The 8,765-nt window shown below is 35.5% G+C and overlaps 1 non-coding gene across 1 annotated transcript; it reads left to right on the top strand.

Annotated features, from left to right (window-relative positions):
* The first annotated feature begins 7,620 nt into the window (after window positions 1-7,620).
* Window positions 7,621-7,727, top strand: LOC113624219 (U6 spliceosomal RNA). Its single transcript, XR_003434265.1, has one exon. It is a non-coding gene; the product is annotated as a U6 spliceosomal RNA (small nuclear RNA).
* The last annotated feature ends 1,038 nt before the right edge of the window (window positions 7,728-8,765 follow it).

An 8,765-nucleotide genomic window follows, 5' to 3' on the forward strand; every position in this document is an offset into this window, starting at 1 on the left:
GCGGGCTCTAGAGCGAAAGCTCAATAGTTGTGGTGCACAGGCTTGGTTGCTCCACAGCATGTGGGATCTTCCTGGACCAGGGCTTGAACCCGTGTCCCCTGCATTAGCAGGCGGATTCTTAACCATTCCGCCACCAGGGAAGTCCTTCTTCTAGGCTTTAATTTGCAGAATGGAATGACATTCTTGCTCTTCACATTTTTGGAAAGAATGGAATAGAGTGGTTGAATTAAGAAAAAGAAGTAACATTGTGAAGTAACCCAGTGATTTGAAGCTATGTGGCTTTGATTGGAGCCTCATTTAAAAGAGGATGGCTCAGTAAGTAACACAGGCAAATCAAATCAGTGGACATTTTATTAATTTGTCTCATAAAAAAAGAGTCAATCAGTATCATACCTACGGGAATATTCACATAGAATCAGATTCAAATATGATTAATTAAAAGGAATTTCCAAGAGTAGCTCAGCATAATGCCAAATTAAAGAGTGAATGCACCTGAGGAGCTAGACGCACTAAGGGAATTCAGGAAGAAGCTGTGGTTAGTACCAGCAAGAGTCTTGGGGAATGAGACTCAAGGTCAGAGATTAGAATCAAGAAAAGTTGGATAAATTTTACTAGTTCCAAAGAACAATGCTCAAAGAAGACAGAGGCAAAAATCAAGAAAAGTCAGAAGAAGATGTATTGTGTTCTAAGGCTCTGGGGCCTGCTTACATTGATGACCTGGTGGGAGCTACCTAGGGTAGCATATGAGACAGAAAGACCTGGAAGCCACAGAGGGCCAGGAACCTGGGAGAGAGGTGAAAATGTAGCCAGGAAAGGACTCCAGATTGAAAGCTGAGAGGAATTGAATTAGGTAATAATCTGGCAGGACCAGAAGAAGATGGAAATTTTGGTTGGGTATCAATGTTAGTATGTTGAAAAATGTAGGCTGAGGTTTGGGTGAACTCTGGGGTGATCTTGAAGTAATCATGCAGAATAGACACTGAGCATTCACTCTGAGTGAATTTACTAGTTCTGTTCACACATGTGTTTTGTGCATCTGTTGTGTAAGCCACACTAGAGTTGACATTATGGGAGAAAACGGAAGCAAATGAGACATGTCTCTTGTCCTTGTTTTAGTCAGTATGGTCAGGATGTAGCCTGGTACCTCACAGGCACTTAACATATTTTTTGACTGTCTTTTTTTGTGTCCTGGTCACAGTTGGGATACTGGAACCAGCTCATACGGCACAAGAGCTGTTTGTTAGCATCTCTTCCCAACTCTATGTGATGACATGTTAGAAGCTTGAAATTGACCATGATGGTAGTATTTTCATCACAGGTGGAATTTTTGGATTAGTGATTATCTAGAGGATATGAATGGCTCTTTATTATTTTTCCTATGAAAAGTGGAAGCATTGTTTTTCTTTCTATCCTTAGAAAGGGTTCCTTTCATAAATGCATGCAAACTGGGTCTTGGCCCACCACCTCTTAGGTTAGACATTCAGGGTCATTTTATATCTGCAATTTCAGATGCACTAATTTGCTAACTTTGAGATTAGAGCAGGAATAACCTCAGTGCTCTGTTAATGCCAATTACCTCTGAAACAGCCAGACTAAAGACAGATAAGAGTCCCCTGATGACTGATTAAAATATGGTATCCTGAAAATTAAATGTCTAGTTTGAGCACAGATGTAGCACAAAGATTTGTTATCTGAATTGACTCAGATTGAATGCTAACATTGGGAAAACTCACAAGGAATAATATAATTGTTATACTCCCCCAGTAGGAATAAAAAAGAAAGAACTTCATACTTCTGGGACATGTTAAAGTCAAGAAAATTGGGATTGAAATCTTGTGATGAGCTTTTAAGTCATAAAACTTACTAATAAGAGGACAGAAGTCAAAATAGCAGAACTAAGGATGTAATTAAAATTTCTGTGATGATACCCCCTTAGTCTAATGTTACCATTTGATTTGTGCTTTTCAAATAGTGTTATTTATAACTCACAATTTTCATAAGAGAGCAAAAGAACTTTCTGTGGTGGGCTCATTTCGTTTTGGTCAATGCTTCTGTCTCCTGGTGCCATCTAGAATTTGGATAAGGACCTATTTTTAAGGCATAAAATTGGAAAAGATTTCAAGAGATTAGAAAATGATTGATCTAATGGAATTGATATCAGACTTGGCAGCAGGCTTTAAACATCCAGTTTCTGTTTTAATTAATGAAATATCAACATATGGATAATGTTGAGGAATGGAATAAAGAATCAGGAAAGGAATATTTGAATTGTCACTTGTTTAAGCTATATCATAAATGCTAAAATGTAGGAAATAGCTGCATTCCTCGAAGGTTATAAAAATATCAAATGAATTTATTTTTTAAATTAACATTGTATTTTAAATTATTTGTTTATTTTTATTGAAGTATAGTTGATTTACAATATTTACAGTATTATATTAGTTTCAGGTGTATAACATGATTCAAAATTTTTATAGATTTACTCCATTTAAAGTTACTATAAAATATTGGCTATATTCCCTGTGCTGTACAATATATCCTTGTAGCTTATTTATTTTACACATAGGAGTTTGTACCTGTTAGTTCCTTACCCCTATCTTACCCCTTCCTACCCTCTCCCCACTGATAACCACTAGTTTGTTCTTTATATCAGGGAGTCTGTTTCAGAGTATAGTTTGCTCCTGTTCATTACCTAGAGGTCAAATCTGTCTCCTTTAGATCACAGGTTTACTTAAATTATAGCCCCAGGTAGTTTTCACCTACAGGTTTTTTTTTTTTTTTTTCAGGCTGCTCTCACAGTTATTGGACCCTCATTCCAGTCTCAGCTTTAAGCAGTGAGGCTTAGTTTGGTCTATCACTCATGAGGCACTTCTGTTCTTTTATTCACCAGAATCTAAGACAACTGGCTACTTCTGCTAATTTCTACTCCTGAACTCTGAAGCACCAGAAATTCTTTAATGTATTATATTTATATAATATGCAAAATTTTGTGTATTATATGGAATCATATATATATGAATCTGTAGCACTTAGCTTCTAGCAGAGTGCATGACATTAAGTAGCCACATATTAAATACTTATAAGGTTGAAGTTGATTGACTATATTATGAACTTGGTTACTAAGTTATCATAGTAAAATTTTAAAAATTTTACCAATGAGGTTTTTCCAAATGAGGTTTTCTTTGTTAAGCATTGTAATTCTGTGTTTAGCTAAAATTATACTGAAGCAAGTTTATTTTCATGAAAATAATGTACTTTTATGTTGGCAATCCAAACTCCATTCTTTGGCTTTAAATGAATCAAAATGATTGTACTAGATTTTCAAGATCTTAAACAAGGTCTGAAAGAATCAACAAAGATACTAAATAGCACACTTACAGGATAAAATTTCCTTTTGGGAAAATAAAATAAAAATTATTTTTTTAAGGAAGTCATCTGATAATTTTACACTAATGTGTTCATAGTTGGTGATCAAACTTGTGGAAATATTCTGGAAACCTCAAAAATATGGTAAACAACATACTATTTATCTGAAAGTTAAGGGAGGTCATGTCAGAAAAAGAAAATACTTGTGAAGCCATAAGCTTTGCATTGCACATAGAGTTGCTCTTAATGGTCTAATATTAATTTAAAGCAAATTTAATTTAAACTTTGAACATATGGACTGTTATTTAATAAATTTTAGAAAAAATAGATTAAAAGAATTGAGGAAAGGAAGGTAGTGGGAGATAAGGAAGCTCATAATAGCCTTTGACTCTCAAAAATAATTTGTGGTGCATGTTTTTATGTTAAATGAATGAAACAATGGAAACAACATGTTTATATTGATACTATCAGAAAAAGAGCAAGTGCTTCCAATACAATCACAAATACAGAATAGTCAATTAGAAACTCCATATGCTGAGAGTCATGAGAACATCACTGTATTAAAACCAAGTGTGCTATCATATTTGCTTTCTGAGACTGCCATAACAATTAAACACAAATTTGGTGACTTAAAAGGGCAGTTTATTTTCTCACAGTTCTGGAGGCCGGAAGTTGGGCAGGGCTGAACTCCCTTTAGAGCCGCTAGGAGAGATTCTGTTCCTTGCCTCTTTCAGCTTCTAGTGCCTGTTGGCATTCCTTGGGTTGTGGCTGCATCATTTCACATCACCTCCTTCTCTGTGTGTCTCTAAACTCCATCTGCCTCTCTCATAAGAATACTTGTGATGGCATTTGGTGTTTACCCAGATAATACAGGGTAATCTCCTTTTTTCAAGATTCTTAACTTAGTCACACCTTTTGCCCTATAAAGTAATATTCACTCTTTTGCCATGTAAGGTACTATTCACAGATTCTAGGGATTAGGATGTTGTATTGATTTTCTAGTACTGCCATTACAAAATACCACAGATTTGGTAACTTAAACAATAAAAGTTTATTGTTTCACAGTCCCAGAGGCTAGCAGCCTGAGATCAAGGTGTTGGCAGGTTTGATATCTCCCAAGTCTCCCTCTTTGGCTTGTAGACTACCCCCTTCTCATTGTGTCCTCATGTGTTATTTCCTCTCTGCACATGTGTCCCTGGTGTCTCTTTGTGTGTCCAAATTTCCTTTTCTTATAAGGACACTAGTTAGTTTGGCTCACCCTAAAGGCCTCATTTTAACTTAATTTCCTCCTTAAAGACCTTTTCTCCACATACAGTCACATTCTGACATACTGGGAGTTAAGGCTTCAACGTGTTAATGTGGGGGGCACAATTCAGCCCATGCCATACATGAACATATATTTTTTGGGCCACCATTCAGCCCATTACAAATATGTAACTTTTGATTGAAATCATAAGGGAAGAAAACTAAATATAATTTATTATGCTCCATTCACCAATGCAGACAAATGTAATACATTTATGAAGTAGTCTCATTAATATAGTTAAAATTTCATGGATAAATAACTCTATCAGGAGCTTCTGACAATTAACTAGAAAAATCACACGGAACAGTCATTTCTCAATGAGGCAAGATTAAATGTTAGCATATTGGAAAATCTCACACTGATATTTATTTGGGAATATAAAGAAAGTTTCCCCTTTCATTTATGGATTTATAGATACACTTGTGAAGATTACAATAGAAAAGAATTCTCCCTTGGCTAAAGGAAAACATGTAATTTAAGTTGAGGTGTAATTTATACTATATGCTGCAATTGCCTGAATTTAATGAGAAAATAAAGTAAATTCCAATACACTTTCCTGGGAATCATTCCAGCTCTCAATAATCTGTTGCATTGGATGCCAGGAAGTGGCTGTTCATAGAAAGATGGCCCAAAGTCCACATCTACACACACAAGTAGGTTGCTTTCATAGTAGCATTATCTTTGATTACAAAGAAAGTGAACTGATGTTATTATATATATTTGCAGAGATATATCATGCAGGTACCATGTACATGCAACTGGGACACCTAAGAACATAAAAATTACAAATATAAAAAAATCGTACCAATATAGCAGAAGGAGTAACACTCCCAAACTCATTCTATGAGACCACCATCACCCTGATACCAAAACCAGACAAAGATGTCACAAAGACAGAAAACTACAGGCCAATATCACTGATGAACATAGATGCAAAAATCATCAACAAAATACTAGCAAACAGAATCCAACAGCACAGATCCAACAGATCCAATCCAAAGGATCATATACCATGATCAAGTGGGGTTTATCCCTGGAATGCAAGGATTCTTCAATATATGCAAATCATCAATGTGATACACCATATTAACAAATTGAAGGAGAAAAACCATATGATCATCTCAATAGATGCAGAAAAAGCTTTCGACAAAATTCAACACCAATTTATGATAAAAACCTTCCAGAAAGTATGCATAGAGGGAACTTACCTCAACATAATAAAGGCCATATATGACAAACCCACAGCCAACATCGTCCTCAATGGTGAAAAACTGAAACCATTTTCACTAAGATCAGGAATAAGACAAGGTTGCCCACTCTCACCACTCTTATTCAACATAGTTTTGGAAGTTTTAACCACAGCAGTAAGAGAAGAAAAAGAAATAAAAGGAAACCAAATCAGAAAAGAAGAAGTAAAGCTGTCACTGTTTGCAGATGACATGATACTATACATGGAGAATCCTAAAGACTGTACTAGAAAACTCATAGTCAATGAATTTGGTAAAGTGGCATATACAAAATTAATGTACAGAAATCTCTTGCATTCCTATACACTAATGATGAAAAGTCTGAAAGAGAAATTAAGGAAACACTCCCATTTACCATTGCAACAAAAAGAATGAAATACCTAGGAATAAATCTACCTAAGGAGACAAAAGACCTGTATGCAGAAAACTATAAGACAATGATGAAAGAAACTAAAGATGATACAAACAGATGGAGAGATATACCATGTTCTTGGATTGGAAGAATCAACATTGTGAAAATGACTCTACTACCCAAAGCAATCTACAGATTCAGTGCAATCCCTATGAAACTACCACTGGCATTTTTCACAGAACTAGAACAAAAAGTTTCACAATTTGTATGGAAACACAAAAGACCCCGAATAGCCAAAGCAATCTTGAGAAAGAAAAATGGAGCTGGAGGAATCAGGCTCCCTGACTTCACGCTATACTACAAAGCTTCAGTAATCAAGACAGTATGGTACTGGCACAAAAACAGAAATACAGATCAATGGAACAGGATAGAAAGCCCAGAGATAAACCCATGCACATATGGTCACCTTATTTTTGATAAAGGAGGCATGGAGAAGAGATAGCCTCTTCAATAAGTGGTGCTGGGAAAACTGGACAGCTACATGTAACAGAATGAAATTAGAACACTCCCTAACACCATACACAAAAATAAATGCAAAATGGAGTAAAGACCTAAATGTAAGGCCAGACACCATCAATCTCTTAGAGGAAAACATAGGCAGAACATTCTATGACATAAATCACAGCAAGATCCTTTTTGACCCACCTTCTAGAGAAATGGAAAAAAAAACAAAAATAAACAAATGGAACCTAATGAAACTTCAAAGCTTTTGCACAGCAAAGGAAACCATAAACAAGACCAAAAGACAACACTCAGAATGGGAGAAAATATTTGCAAATGAAGCAACTGACAAAGGATTAATCTCCAAAATTTACAAGCAGCTCGTGCAGCTCAATAACAAAAAAACAAACAACCCAATCCAAAAATGGGCAGAAGACCTAAATAGACATTTCTCCAAAGAAGATATACAGATGGCCAACAAACACATGAAAGAATGCTCAACATCATTAATCATTAGAGAAATGCAAATCAGAACTACAATGAGATACCATCTCACACTGGTCAGAATGGCCATCATCAAAAAATCCAGAAACAATAAATGCTGGAGAGGGTGTGGAGAAAAGGGAACACTCTTGCACTGCTGGTGGGAATGTGAATTGGTACAGGCACTACAGAGAACAGTATGGAGGTTCCTTAAAAAACTACAAATAGAACTGTCCGGAGCATTTTAAAACCACATATATTGCCATTGCAGTTTTGTTACTAAATTCAAGATTTTGATACTGAATTCAAGACATTAAAAATGTCATCTTTTAATGTTTTTATATTGTGTCAATCAATACCAGTTAGTGCTTGCTTTGGCAGCACATATACTAAAATTGGAACCATACAGAGAAGATTAGCGTGACCCTTGTGCAAGGATGGCACACAAATTCGTGAAGCGTTCCATGTTTTTTTAACAATAGCCAGGTCATGGAAGCAACCTAAATGTCCATCAACAGAGGAATGGATAAAGAAGATGTAGTACATATATACAATGGAATATTACTCAGTCATAAAAAGGAATGAAATTGGGTCATTTGTAGAGACATGGATGGACCTAGAGACTGTCATACAGACTGAAGTAAGTCAGAGAAAAACAAATATCATATATTAACACATATATGTGGAATCTGAAAAAATTGGTATAGATGATCTTATTTACAAAGTAGAAACAGAGACACAGATGTAGAGAACAAATCTATGGATACCAAGGGGGAAGGAGGAATGGGATGAACTGGGAGATTGAGATTGACATATATACACTATTGATTCTATGTATAAAATGGATAACTAATGAGAACCTGTGTAGCACAGGGAACTCTACTCAGTGCTCTGTGGTGACCTAAATGAGAAGGAAATCCAAAAAAGAGGCGATATATGTGTGTGTGAATAGCTGATTCACTTTGCTGTACAGTATGAACTAACACAATATTTCAGAGCAACTATACTCCAATTAAAAAAATCAATACCATTTAAAATTTTAACTTGTATGTCTAACATATTGGTTATCTTTTTTAGTTTTGTGCTTGTTAAATTTGAAAAGCACACTTTCCTACTCTTTGCATAGGTCACTGCAAAAAATATTGACCAGAATTAGACCAAGGGTAGTTACCCTGTTAGAGATTTACTTTAGGTAGTACTGCATCATTCATCAATATTATTAACATGCAATTATTTAAATAGTGGCTAATCTGGGTACCATACAGTTAGTTGTATCAGCTCTGGTTTTGAGATAATGTGATTTTATGCTCTGGCCTCTGGTCTGAGGCTAGTACAGAAAGAGGTCTATTTGTGTTATTCTTTCTCAAAATAGAAGACCTGGAACCAAAAAACACAACCACTTTAATGCCACAGCAAATTGTGAAAAGTCTAGTTAGTTTCACAAATCTTTACCTGTGACTTTCTAAAATCAAATTAGGAAGAAGGCAAGGGCAAATGTAGTACAATTTTA

Source organism: Aethalodelphis obliquidens, unplaced genomic scaffold (assembly GCF_003676395.1).
Source record: "Aethalodelphis obliquidens isolate GAN/ISIS:26980383/991018 unplaced genomic scaffold, ASM367639v1 scaffold12, whole genome shotgun sequence".
Lineage (NCBI taxonomy): Eukaryota > Metazoa > Chordata > Mammalia > Artiodactyla > Delphinidae > Aethalodelphis > Aethalodelphis obliquidens.